This window comes from Mesoplodon densirostris, chromosome 13 (genome assembly GCF_025265405.1).
Source record: "Mesoplodon densirostris isolate mMesDen1 chromosome 13, mMesDen1 primary haplotype, whole genome shotgun sequence".
NCBI classification, from domain to species: domain Eukaryota; kingdom Metazoa; phylum Chordata; class Mammalia; order Artiodactyla; family Ziphiidae; genus Mesoplodon; species Mesoplodon densirostris.
Window position 1 is genome coordinate 9,852,063 of NC_082673.1, and position 14,212 is coordinate 9,866,274.

Below are 14,212 nucleotides of genomic sequence, written 5' to 3' on the forward strand. Positions count from 1 at the left end.
GCTGACAAACATTTCTCTCTCTGTCCTCTTTTCCTTATTTCTTATATGAAAGTCTAAAAGGTCCAGAATAAGTGATCTTATTCAATTTACAGAAAACCCAATACACATATTCTTAACCTATTTATTCTTAGCTGAGGTGAGAGATCCACAAAGAAATCTTCAAAGAAACTTCATGGAATTTAGAAAGGGTCTGTTGCCTGTTTTGATTGCTTTGGAGATGATTTATCAATCCCCAACTTTAAATATTAGGATTTTAGAAATAAAAGTAGCTCTTCCTTTTTAGGTGTAATTTTTGTGGGGAGTCTGATCTATGGGTGGTGGCTACCAAGAGAACCTAACTGGAAAAGAGAACCATAGAAAATTGCTGATATTATGCCCTACAGATTGTCAGTGTTGTATGGTTTAACTTAGTACTTCTGCTTTTCAGTCTTCAAAGTTTCCAGGAAATACCTATTTCCTTAAGTGAAATATCCTCTATCATAAATTCTTGGCCACAGGACTGGTATTTAAAATAAGCTTACCCAGCCCGCCTTGAGTGATGACATCTCCAGGGCATTAGGCTGGTCACAGGATACTATTAATACGTCTTTTAAAATGATCATGCCTTCTGAGCTCAAGTTACTTGAAAAGAATAAAGAGTTTTACTTGCATGAATTTTAGTTAGAATGATAGGCGCTATTTAAAGTCATATACACACACAAATGTTGACTTTTAGAGTCAACTTACAGAAGCAAGCATGAATCTTTTTATCTTACTCCCATCACACAGAGACAAAGAAAACATACCCCAAGAAGTTAAATAATGTTCCAGATGCAGTGGGAAATTTTGTGTTTCATAGTCAATAAGTTGGCTTCAAGTGTTTGCATCAGAATGACCGACAAGCAGCTCTTCACGTCTCATCTTTGTTCACTAAGCCTTGTGTGGGTGCCCCAGCCCTCATTTCTGTTTCCTTCAGATTTCTCTAAGTGCCACACAGTCCTTTGTGCCACATAATGTAGCTCTTGATTCTTCACTGTTTGGAATTTTTTTTTTTGTTTCATATTAACATTCATGTTTCTGTAAAATCGCTTGGAGTGAGGTATTAGTATTTTAAGTGTTCTGATTCCTCCAAGAATGTCGTACTGTGCCAGATAAATAGGAGGAACCTATAAATGCTAAACATTTAGTAAATGTTCACTAAGCAAATAGAAAAGATAGGACAGTGAGCTCTGTAAACAAATTAAATTTTCGAGGTCAGATTTAAAAAATTAAAATGAATAAAATAAGACATTTGCACATCGAATGTCTTCAAGATATTGATGTCTGTATAAAAAGGCTAGGATTTGGAATAAATTGAACCAGTATAAGAAAAGTAAAAGTTAGACTGTCTGTCTTTTATGCATTCCATTAATTCTGAGGATTTCATACTTCTGAATCAGAACTAACTGCATTAACAAATTATGTATGCTGAGTTAGTCATATTACTCAAGTCCTGTTCTTTTTCCTCTGCAGAATATTTGTCACACAGATATTTAAATGGAATCAGAGCTGTACATAATCATGACACAATACTTTGTCAAAAAGAGAAAAAAGTTAATCAAGTTGGTGAATCATCATAGCTCTCCTTCCCTACTGCATCTTACAGGCTCAGAAGAAGTAGACTCTGAAAAAATTGGTCATTATTAAGGAAGCAGAGTCAGAGCACCTTAGTAAAATATAGTAAAATGTTAGTCATTTGTCCATGTATAATATTTTACTCCTTTGACAATTAAGCACTCTTTATTATATAAAAAAGATTCTATTTAGTGTCTGTCAAATAATTCTGGAAAGAAAAATAAAGTACAGTATTTCAGTATGAAACAGAATAAATCACAACTGGCATGAGTTAAATAACTAAATTAAAATCAAGTTCCAAATTGTCTTATCTGAATCATCAAGTTAGGGATCTTCTCAAAAAGGCATATTGCTATCCTGGAGGCAGGGAAAAAAAAAAAAGAGCATAGAATATGGTATTTTGACTTTTTCTATTAGTCCTTTCCCTCAAAAAAGTCCTTGGTAGGCTGAAGAGTGTCTCATTGTAGTTGCTGGAAAAATCTCTTGGCCAGAAGATTTTCCTTTAGTCAGAAGACCTGCTAAGATGGTAGGGATTCAACCCAGGACAACAAGAGGGGAAGTTTAGGAAGAGAATTGTGTTACAAGCCTAGACTGGTACAGATTGCAGCAGAAAATGGCAGGCTCTGGGAAGGAAGAGACGGTGGACAAATATGACGTGATATTACAGAGGAAAAATGAAAATATTAGGAAAAAATCATGAGGTCTTAAAATTATGAAAAAGTTAAATAATGGGAGGAAATAAGAAACCAGTTAGGACCACTAGGAAAAATGAAAAGCTGCTCAAGAAATAAAATATAATTATATTATGATGTTGGCTCTACAGCAAATGATAGTTTTATTCATAATTAAGTAAACCCTGCATTAAATTTCAATGTGTAGGATAACCCTTTTAGGGTAAAATATGGACTACATATTTATGATTGAAAATGGAATGTAAATATGATCACCCTGGAGATGTAAAATGTAGATGCCAGTGTTTGGAGGGCCAGAGATGGAGAGACAGCTAAAAGGAAGGATGGAGGCAGGAATATTTTCATAAGACAGAGGGAGGGGTCAAGAGACACTGTATCAGTCGATAGAGTACAAAGTAAAGACGGAACCATATTACTTACAGTTATGAACGTAACAGCTGGAAAGCCTAAAAAAACAGTGATAGAAGCATTTTAGGTGGATGATAGGAGGAGGCGGGGAGCAATGGAAGGTAAGCCAAATCCTAATTCATCATAGCAGGGAGTGATGATTAATGCGTACAGTTCCTGAATTTATAAATAGGTGTGGAAACACACTGTTTGTCAGCATGGATGTAATCATAGGAAGAAAATATTAAAAATGGTTTCCCCTGTGGATCCTTCCTAGATGGATAGGTGGTGGATAGGGTACCATTTCTTTTCATTATATCCTTCTTTATAAAGTGATTTAAAATTTTCATATTTATATAACTCTAACGAGTATCTTTCAAAAACCTCTTGGAAAAATACAAAACTCTCATTCACAACCGTTGTGCACTTATTTCCTTCTGTGTGTAGATTGAAGGTATTCCAAATTGGTCAGGGTCAGTTCAGCACCATGGAAAAGCTTTCTGTAGGTTTAGACCTGCATGATTTCTCCTTCCTTTCCATTCAACTTCAAGAGGTCATCAGTTTCAGGCGGGGAACTTTAAAAAATTATTCAGTGATAAATATTGTATTTATATGACTCAAATTCAAGAGGCATAAAGGGAAATATAATAAAGTTCACATACTATTCATGTTTCCCATGTACTCAGTGTTAAACCTGTTATTCTTCCAGAACCTTTCAGAGTTATTTTACTCACATCAGAACGAATAAACATACAGGCGTGCATATACATATAAATTTCTGAAAACCTTTTGGATTGCAAATTTTTAGATAACTTGAGCTTATAATCCATTATTTTAGAAGGAAAAAGTAATATATTCCCAGGCAATTAGAAACCTCAATTTATTTCTCCAATTGTTGTATATTAATTGAGCAAGGATGTCTGCATCATAAAACACCAAGCACTTAAATATTTAACACTTACTGAACTCATTAATGAGTATGTTCACCTGCAGTACACAATAACAAAGTTTGCTACTCAAAATATGGTCCAAGGACCAGCAGCATTGCCATCACGTGGGAGCTTGTTAGCTTTGTCGAATCTCAGACCCAAACCCGGTCGATCAGAACCTGCATTTTGCTGAGATCTCCTCTCTCCATCTGCTTTATCACTTCAAACTTTTCTTCTTATGTGTGGACACTTCTGTATCTCTTTGGCTCACCTATTTTCTCCTTCTCTACTTTTAGGAGACATTTTTTTACTTCAAGTGGGGGAAGATAATGACAATAGAGCAGAACTTGATTAGACAGCATCAGCCGAGACTCCATTCTATCTGGAGTACACCTGAGACATGATTGCCACCCACTCTGATCTTGCCTGGAATCGTGCATAATGTTTGTGGGTGCTTGCGTATGGATTCATTATAGCAGCTTTTCAATTTAGATAGGGAATGCTGAATAAAACAGTTTGGCAGTTGTTATAGTGACTCTTCAGAGACTGAAAGATCAGATAGCAAGGAAAAGCAGTGCTCCCCTCCCTCTGCTTTAAAAAAAATCGAATAATACAACAGTATACAGACTGTGCTGCGTTTTTATTTGTTTCCTTAGATGTCATTACGTGTTGGTACATAAAGAAACTTCATTGATCTTTTTTTATGGCAGCCAGGTACTCCATTGTGTGGTTAAGCCATAATTTAATAAAACAGACCCTTTTTTTTTTTGATGGACATTTGGGTTAATTTCAATATTTTACTATTACAAACAATGTTGCAGTAACAGTTTTATACATATATCTTGTCATATGCCTGAAAGTGTGCCTATAGAAGAGAAGAGAGTGGCTAGGCCACATGACATCAACTGCTGTTGCTAGCTTGTTCTCCACAGATATTTAATTTACACTCCACTTGAGAGAGCAAAGTGGTTCCCCATGCCTTGTTCAATAACAGTGTCATCAAACTTTGGGATTTTTACCATTCCTAACTATGAAAAGATATTTCAGTGTAGTTTTAACTTACTCTTTTGTTATCATGAAAAATAGAAATAATATGTTCATATGTTTATGAGCCATTTGCTATTCTTATCCTGTGAATATGTATTCTAATCTTTTGCTCATTTTTCTACTGGGTTGTTGGGCTTTTTCTTATTGATTTGTTAGAATCCTTTACATTAGAAAGACCAAATTTTTAAACGTCATATAAGTTAAACTTTTTTTTCCAGTTTATCTTTTGACTTTCTTATGGTCTGTCTATCTCTCTCAACAGTTTTTATAACAACATTTAAAATATGTTATAATGCTGAATTAACCAATCTTTTCTTTCATAGTTTCTAGCTATTCCCATTCTGAAATGGTAAAAGAATTCTCACATAGTTTCTTGCTTGTTACTTTGTGGTTTTATTTATTTATTTTTTAGTTTGGGATCCAGTGACTTCAGCCTGTTTCAATGTGAGGTGTGGACCTAACTTAATTTTTTCCCCTCAGAGCCTCTCAGTTATCCCAATTCTGGTTCTTTAATGAATGAAGAACTTTTCAATAATACAGATTCCCAGAAGCCACACTCAGATATTGTTATTATATAGTAAATTTTGGTGGGACACCAAAAGAAAGTCCCAGGTCATTTGTATGTGCAGCCATATTTGTAAATCATAGCAAGAAGGCTCAGCCTGGAGGTGAAGGTGAGAGAATTTTGTTTTTCTTAATGAATGTTTTCCATATGGTTGGCTGGAAGCCTACTCCTTATTTGGAAGAAGCAGCTGTTTTCCAGAAGTGGCTTGGTGATATATTTGCCTGAATATGTTTCTACTGATAAGACACAATATCAGGAAATTTATATACTGACCAATCTCCTCTCAAATGATTCCTTGGGCTTCATATGGGTGATATGGGTAGCTTTATTTTTTCATCTAAATTATTTAAGCATATTATTTTGCGAGTTGAATAGTATTTTTGTCCTTTGAAAACAGAAGTGCCCTACTTTTAGGGAGGAACCTAGCTTACTGGACTCTTCTTTCCTAGTCAGTTGGAAAAGGTTTAGACCTATGAGATCACACCTGAGTTCAACTCTGCATACATTAAATGAGTAGCCCCTGTGGCATCTGAATTATCTTGTTCTGTCCCTTAGTCTCACTGGCAACAAGAGGAAGTTCAGGTATTGCCTGAGTTAGGACCAGTTGCTGGGTGGTTGGAGTAGGAGGTCTGAGAATGTCCTGAAGACTCACTAACACATGGGCAGCTTTGCCATGAGGTGCTAACCTTCATCCTTGGACACTTAGCCTTTAGACTGGGTAGCACAATAAACGGATGTTGATGGAAAGTCGGGATTTCTGTACTTGCTTTCTAGCAGGAGTTCTAGCTGAGTATTAACACGATCAGTTAGCATCAGGTTAATTCTGAACACAGCTGAATATGCTTGGGAAGCATTCAAAACTACTGATGCTTGGACTGCATCTATGGACTCACAGCACTCAAACTCAGACATCTGTTCTCAAGTCCACGGTTTCTCCTTTTCTCTGTATTCTAAGCTCCTTTAGAAGAGCAGAATGGGACAAAAGAAAGTGTGGGTATGAGGATGATGAGGAAAAGGTCTGGTTGTTGGAAACCAAAGTAGTTCCAGAGGCTTGGGGTTCCAAGAGGTGGAAGAAGGATGCTAAATGGGGCAGGGAAAGGATGCTGAAGATAAACCTCAGATTTAAGTACTTTTTCCTCTATCTAGAAGGGCAAGTAGAACATGCTACATCATACGTGATGGAGACCATTGCTTCTTCACTGGGGGACAAAGCATAGGCCATATTTCAGAGGAAAGTGCTGATATTCTCTGTGCTTTTTTTCCTTTACATGGTGTGCTTCCTCACGACCTTGATCTTTCTCCACATATAGCTCTATAAATACTGAGAAGCTTTTTAATGCCATAGTTCCAAGGACGTGTTTAGGTTTTCTGCAGGACCCGATGCCTCTCATTTTCTTAAAGAAAAATAATGAAATCTTGCTAATTCATAATTCACAGGCTAGAATATTTGCTAAGATTTTGGATGCTATAAACACGGACTTATCTTGGCTTTCCAGCTTATATGTATAAGGAAGTCTCCAAAGCGTTTTGCAAACAGTACTTGGGCCTAAGAAACAGTTTAAATCGTGTCATTCATGGCAGGTCATTGCCTTGTCCTGAGGATAAACCTGATGTGTGCTGAGTAAACAGTTGTATCACACGATTTTTAAGCCTTTAACGAGACTGAAGTGCTTTCTGATTTTAAAAGTTGGCTACTCTTTAGACCTGCATTTCATTACAGACCCACTCTGAGAAGCATAATCAGAGTTGAGGTTGATGTAGAACGTCTGGGCTAAGCTCTTAGCCCCGCTTGGTGCAGAGCTGGGGAAGCTGTTGCTGAGATCTCAAACAGGTTCCTTAGACCGTGCTTCAGTCAGGGAGCAACTGACTTTGAACCGGGATATGGCTGGACAGGTCTCTCTCCCCGTCATCTCCTTTACTACGGTGCAGCTGAGCCACCCCCCCAGTTCCTTCCCTCCTGTATCTGTTCCCTCGGGTGTCAGAGGCAGTACCATGGGGCCTTGGCCATGCCCATCTACCATAGCCGGTGTGTGTGGGGTTTTTCTTCTTGTTGTCCTGTTACCAGTTCCATACCATTAGTCTACCATAACAATGGTGAGACCCTACCAGCCTTCTGAAATGCTGGAAATGGATGGGTCGCACCATCAGGGACAGATCAAAACTGCATGGGTGTGGCATTGTCCACGTGGCTCCAAGGATAATGCCATTTATGGAGCTGGCAAAATGCAGCCACTTAACAGAATCACGTGTTAAATAATAGAGTAACAAACATGAAAGGAAATGCATTTGAAAAAGAAAACAGAGTCACATGTGAGATAATGTTTATGATTCCTCTTTTATAATCTCCTCTCCTATTCATTTGATCCCTTTTTGTGGTTAGTATATACATTTCCTCCATTCGCTTATAAAATATGAGGGCAAGGATTTCCTTTTTTTTCCCCTTGGAATTTTATTTTATTTTTTAACATCTTTATTGGAGTATAATTGTTTTACAATGGTGTGTTAGTTTCTGCTTTATAACAAAGTGGATCAGTTATACATATACATATAGGATTTCCTTTTTAATTTTTGTATCTCCATCCCCTAACATGCAGCCCGACAGACAAAAAGTTCAAGAATAAGTGAAAGGCTGGGCTGGCTTCTATGGCTTCTATGGTTCTATTAAAAACTTCTATATTTTGAATTCTGAAGGCTGAACGTCGGGCACGGCCATTAGTTAGAAGCTCCTTCACACTCCCTGTCGGACGGCTGAGAAAGTTCACAAAGCGTCCAGCCTGGAGAAGCTACTCAATCAATGTAAAATATTCACATTTCCACCATTTCTTGGGTCCGTTCCATGTGCAGGCGTTTGACCCAGGTACCTCATAGACATTGCTTCATTTAGTCATGGCAACAGTCTTAGGAAGCAGGTCGTCTTCTCCCTGAGACCCAAAGAAACATAATCTGAAAGTCCTGTGATTGTTGAGAGGCAGAGCCAGAAGTCACATGCAGGAACCTAGAAGTTGAAAGGAGGATTCATGGGTATTTCTTGGTATTACTCTTACATTCATGAGCTTTTAAGAGTAGCCAAAGGCTTTTGTCCTGAAGGGCAGGGGGAGGGGCGGGATGGCCGGGACGGGAGGGGGAGGGGCTCATAGCGACCTCTGCTGAACTGCTGTCCCCACCCCGTCCCCGTTTGCCGGTAGTGCCTCTCATTGTTCCTTCCTAGGTGGAGTCTGTTGCTTTCAAGATATCTCTTAATGAGAACATTTGAGAAATTACTTGTAGGGTGATAATCCACACAACATGATGTAATAATTGCTCACTACAGGGCTGCCCTGAGGGGTGACAAGGACCCGTGTTGGTGCAGTTTGTGAAGAGGACTTGAACGCTGGACCAGCTGCACATCATGCTTCTTCCCGAGAGCGCCTGATGCGATATTCTCCATGACCTCTAAGAGTTATTAGGAGTTATTAGGCCCTTGAGCATCCCCATAAGATCCATTACTATGCTTTCCTTTGCTCCTAGGTCCTGGGCTGGTCTCGTCTTAGGGAGCCATAAAATGCAACTGTCCCTGATCCCTCAATGTAAATAACGTTGGAAACTGCTTCCTTAACAGCAGTAAATCTAATGTCTATTTCATCGAGAACCAGAAATCTGAATTCTACTTTTCGGCTAGCTCAGAATGTGTCACTGTGGTAATTAGTACCCTCTGTTTTTGCTTTATCTTATCATAATAAATACTGTTGATAGTTTAAAATTTTTATATCAGTTTTTTTTGGACTTCCCTGGTGGCGCCATGGCTGAGAATCTGCCTGCCAGTGCAGGGGACACAGCTTCGAGCCCTGGTCCGGGAAGATCCCACATGCCATGGAGCAACTAAGCCCGTGCGCCACAACTACTGAAGGCCAGGCGCCTAGAGCCCGTGCTCCCCAACAGGAGAAGCCACCACAATGAGAAGCTTGTGCACCGCAACGAAGAATATCCCCCACTCGCAGCACCTACAGAAAGCCCACGCACAGCAACGAAGACCCAATGCAGCCATAAATAAATAAATAAATTCATGGGAAAAAAATCAGTTTTTCTTTATGGACTTAAGTTTTGAGGCAGCTTTAAATGTTTGGTCCTGAGGAGACAAGAGTTGGGTTTAAAACAAGAAATGAAGCCTTTGAGTCACTGACATTTTTTTACCATGTATCTTTCCCAATACTCAAATGTTAGAAATATTTTTGAAAATGTTTTTGTATTAAAGGTCTATTTCTTAAAAAAAATGCACCTATGGGAAAGATATGAACTTATGTAGAAATAACTTAAAAATAAATATATAAAATTTTTCACTGAGGGCACACAAAATAATTGACCAAGAATTGGTCATTTTCAGTAATATTACACTGATAATTCTTACGGTCTCCATGTACACTTAAATTTTTTTATTAACATGAATTCATTATAGAACAAATTACTGCACTTAAACATTAAAAGCGATTTATTTATTTATTTATTACCACTCGTCCTTTTTCCAGGGGATGTATGCTTCTGAATGTAATGAATAAAACCAGACATGATTATACTCAGTTTGTCGGAGTCTGTGGTGTAAGTGCCATTTTCAAACTTGCAATACTTCCTTTTACGGGATAGAGGGCAGGAAGAGGAAAGTAAGGGGAAGAAAACCACCTTTGCATGTCCACTGTGTCCCTGGGTCTTGTACTTTGCCTGTTATGTAGTTTACAACATTCCTCCAAGCCATTTTCTTGTGCAGGTTTCTTGTCTCTCCTCTGAGGGAAAGCTAGAATTCAGACCCACATTTGTTTGATGCCAAAGCCCCTGTTCTTCCTACTATCCCTCTATGTCTTCATGGGATGCTTCTCTAAAAACATTTGAAGTAGAAAGGAGAGTAATAAAAATTCTAAATGAAAGTAACCGCTAAGTTCAACATAGTATAAATAACCTTGCATTTTAAGATGGGGTGTGATAATACTTTGCATATCTATGTTTTAACTGTAAGTTAAAGAAAACAATATATTATATTATATTATATTATATATAATAATTATATATAATTATAATATAATAATTGCCATCTAACATAAATATATATGTAAATATATATGTTTTATAATAATTGCCATCTAACATAAAATGGTGGCAAGCACATAAAGATCAGGGGTAAATACCTGGATTAGGTTCTATTTGAATTCTAAGGTTGCCTTGAATCAAAAAAATTAGTGGTATTTTGTTTTACATACAGGGGCTTTTAGTCATCTTTTGGGTCTTTTCTCACATTTGCTGAAAGCCATGGAAATTTCCTCCAATGTCCATGGAGGCATAGTCATTTCTGCATAAAAATTTTTTGAGAGGGTCACAGATTCCCTAAAGTTCATCAATGACCCCCTTCTTTCACCTTTTCCTGAGGTCCATGGGTCAACATGGAAAATTTTGTTAAGTGTTATCACAGATGTCGTTCTCTAAAATATTGACTCAACTTTGTTCTTTGGAATTTCACAAGGCTTGGAAACGTAAAAAAATCTTTCATTAATAGCCTAACTATAGCAGGGTACATGTTTAGGGAAATGTGTAACTGGGGGAATAGAAAGATCTGGAAATGCTGGTTGGATCAGGGCTATAGCAATACCTGCACATACATACTGCTGAAGGATGGTTTCCGTATATGGCAGATCTTTACTTAATCATCACAGCCTCCCCTGCAGGAAAGTTCTGAGGTTAGTAAGCCGTCCATGGCTTTACAGCTCAAGAATGGGGGAAGCTAGGATTTGAACACAAGGAGTCTGGTCCCAGAGTCTATGTTTGTTATGACACTACAGGCCTCTGTAGGCTGATTCAAAGTGCATGTTTTGATTCACAGTTAATGCGTTTGCTACTTTATCTGCTATGGATAGTTGGAATTTGGCTCTTAGCTGAAGTTCCAAGAATATGTTATAAGTGAAGAAAATTCAAAATTCAGTTACCTGAAATTTCAAAATATCTAGATGTTTGGCTGCACATCTGACTAATCAACCAGGTTTATTAGATTTCTGTGAGGTGTTGGGCTTTGAGTAGTGTAGGTGGCATTATATAAAGGGTATTAGAATTCCCAGTTGTGGACCAGGTAGTGTTCTCTTTACCAGCCTCCATATGGTCCTCTATCCTTGCATAATAAACACTAGATTGGCATTATTAAATTTTAAAATGACAGGTAAATTTAATAGGATGTTAACAACTTTTTAAAGTTAAGTTCAGAATTATATCCCTTAGTAAAAAATAATTCTTTAATAACTGTTTCTAGACTCTTGGCTAGAACCTGAAAGCAAAGTCTTCCCTTCAGCACTGGGAGGTATATAAAAGAGTTTTCTGACCACGCAGCTCTGTGAGCTCATCACTGAAAATTGGTTTGCAAGGTCTTTAGAAAGGCAGGCTATTTGTAAACTCCTTTTGACTTAGCTAGCAATGCATAAAAAGTCCTTTTTCCGTGCTGAAAGATACTTGAGAAAAGAAAAATGTGGTGAACTGGGTATATCTAGTTGAAATAAAACTGACTTCCTCATTTCCACATAAGCAAAATATTGCACTTATAGGAAAAAAATGAATTTATGAAATAGAAATAGAATCAGTTCACAGTGCATTTCTTTATTCCCCACTGGAAGTTATTACACAAGCACTGTGTTTTTACCTCTCATATAACACCTGTCATTCTTCCTTGTGCTTTAGGTAGCAACCCCTGCTGTAGTCTTCACTTCTTTGGGGTGTGTATCATGTCTTTATTTATCTCTGGACACACTTCCTGGGCTGTGTCCCTTTTCCTGCACCAATTTCTTCTCCACTTGGGATTTTTGTACTCACAGGTGCACCATGAATATTTATGAGATTAAATTGAGCTGTCCAATATCAATTCAGGAAATTTTTGACCCATTTGTACAAACAATCTGAAACATTCCCTTTCCCACTGAGGTAGTGGAGCCTCTGGATTGCGGCTCACTCTTTCCCTCTAAGCGAGTCAATACCCATGTGATGTTAATTTCTTCTAAACCAAAGCTATTACGTCCTCATAATTCAGTGTCTGTGCTTGATGGTCTCTATCATCATGGTCTTTCTCAACTTACTCCTGTTAACACACCCATTTTGGTGGCTGTTATCACACCTCTTCTGCTGACCTTCAAATTTTGCTTAAATGGGCATTAGCCTAAATAAGAAAGTGTTCATTTCTCTAGTGAGCTAAAGAGCACAGAAATTTGGAACCTTTCTGTCATGGAGAATGATGATGAGCTGAGTCATAAGAAGAATTTCACAACTGTGGTATCTCCTTCCAAGCCAACTCTTCTTCCATGCTTTAGTGTTTTTATCGAGTTTGTAGTTTGTTTTGTCTGCCCACTTCCCCTTTCTTTCTCTTGCCTTTCCTCTTTCCCTCTCTTCTTTCCTTCATTTAGAAAGACATTCCAAACCCTTCAAGTTGTGGTTTGATTTTAGAGTCTTGCATTGACTTATGTTTTGATACACTAGCGGGTATATAAAATCTTTTTTTGTTTGTTTAAAATGTTTATATTAAAATAGTCCTAGATAGTTCCAAAATAGAATGCAAAATTGACATAAACCTTTGAAGAAATTTTCTTCTAAGGTATCTTCAGACTATGTGTCCAGAAAGACTGGAGGCATAAGATTCCTTTTCTCTTTTCTGTTTTTGGGGATTTTCTGTCACATTTTTGAGAAGTATTCAAACCCTCTCTGTGAAGACAAGCTTTTCTCTGCAATTGTACTGTCTTCATCTTATATCTCAGGCCCTCCCTGGAATTTCACCATTCCCAGTTCCCTACTCAAAGCCCAGCTGATCTGTGGGGACCATAGGGGTTGGTGGGGCTTGGGGGTAGATGGGCTGAGCATGCAGCAGTGTGCACCGGTGGAACTTGCGTTGTGCTGGAGCACCAGTGTAAGGGCTCTTGAGTCAAGTTTTCATCATTTCTTCCTAACTCTTCCATCGGTGACATCAAGTTGATAGATTCAAGTTGACCATGATGGGGGTATTTATACCACAGAAACTGGCTAAAGCTACAAATCAGTCTCCCTTTCTCTCTCTCTCTCTCTCTCTTTTTTTTGAGAAATGGTTACGTAGGGACCAGCACACCCTATACAGTTGATGCTTGGTCTAGTGTTAGCTCTAGACAGAACCACAGATATGGGAGCTCAAGCCCAGAGTGATTAATGACTTACAAGGTCATGATTCTAGGTGGAAGCCAAGCTGGGCCAAGAATCCAGGTTTTCTGTGTCCCAGGCAGGTTTTGTTGCTTTTCTTCAACTCTGCTTTCCATAAACTTAAAAAATCCTAATTCATAAAAGTTCTATTGTAATGAGCTTCAAAAAACATTACAGGCTCACGTAGTAGGTCTAATAATATGAATCTTTGCTTCCTTTTCTAATCTGAAGAATGAGATACATCAAGAGAAATAAAAATTATAAAAGTATTGGTAAAAAAAAGGTCTAAATAAATTAATGTGTTAAGAGACACATACTTTTAAACAATTTGCCCTCCTCGTCCGTCAACATTGAAGGGAATGTCTGCATCTAGCTCTCATGACTTTAAATCACATGACACAATTTTCCTCCTAATTTTAATGGTTTCTTCCAAACCACTTATTAAAGGAAACCGCAACATCTTTAGCAAGAAACAGAAAGATAGAGGGCAGCACGGGATCAGAGTGCTAGCGGCCCTTCAGAAGAGCAGGACTGCATAACTTGCACATCTGAAGAGGAAGCCAAGAAGGGAGCGGAGTAGCAGCTATCCTCGCATCCTCTCTCCCCTGCTTCTCCAGAAGGAAACACAGCGTCTCTTGCTCATTGTTTAACAAGAAAAGGGGATCTCGGAGACACAGCCCACGAAGGATAATGAGCGCTCTGCCGGTTCAAAGTCAGCGTGCAGATTGGACAGCGGAAGCGTGCAGAGTCAGAAGGTCTGATGTTTAGAGGGTACGAACGAGAACTGGCCCAGCAGAGGGTGTTTTTTTTTTTTTTTTTCTTTCTTTCGGTCCCTTCCA